Source organism: Chaetura pelagica, unplaced genomic scaffold, assembly GCF_000747805.2.
Source record: "Chaetura pelagica isolate M959 unplaced genomic scaffold, ChaPel_1.0 scaffold49, whole genome shotgun sequence".
NCBI lineage: Eukaryota > Metazoa > Chordata > Aves > Apodiformes > Apodidae > Chaetura > Chaetura pelagica.
In genome coordinates this window covers 1,210,846-1,211,334 of record NW_009970715.1, presented here as the reverse complement: position 1 = coordinate 1,211,334, position 489 = coordinate 1,210,846, and positions in this window count along the sequence as shown.

Sequence of the window (489 nt, the reverse complement as noted above, 5' to 3'; positions counted from 1 at the left end):
TCCCGTCATTCCCGGCCCTCCATCTCCCGGGATCCCCATCATTCCCGGGCCTCCATCTCCCGTCATTCCCAGGCCTCCATCTCCCGGGATTCCCATCATTCCCGGGCCTCCATCTCCCGTCATTCCCGGGTCCCCATCTCCCGTGATTCCCATCATTCCCGGGCCTCCATCTCCCGTCATTCCCGGGCCTCCATCTCCCATGACTCTCAGGCCTCCATCTCCCATCATTCCCGGGCCTACATCTCCCGTGATGCCCCGCTTCTCCCTCCATTCCCCCGCTTCACGCGTCACTTCCGGTTCCCCCCAGCCCCGCTGAGGGCGATGCGCGCGGGGCCCCCGGCCAAGCGGCGGAAGGCGGGGATGGCGGGGATGGCGGCCCCGGCCCCGCTCCCTGCCCGGGCCCCGCTCCCTGCCCGGGCCCCGCTCCCGCCCTGCCCGCAGCGCCGCTCCCTGCCCATCTTCCCGGCGCGGGGGGCGCTGCGCCGGCCG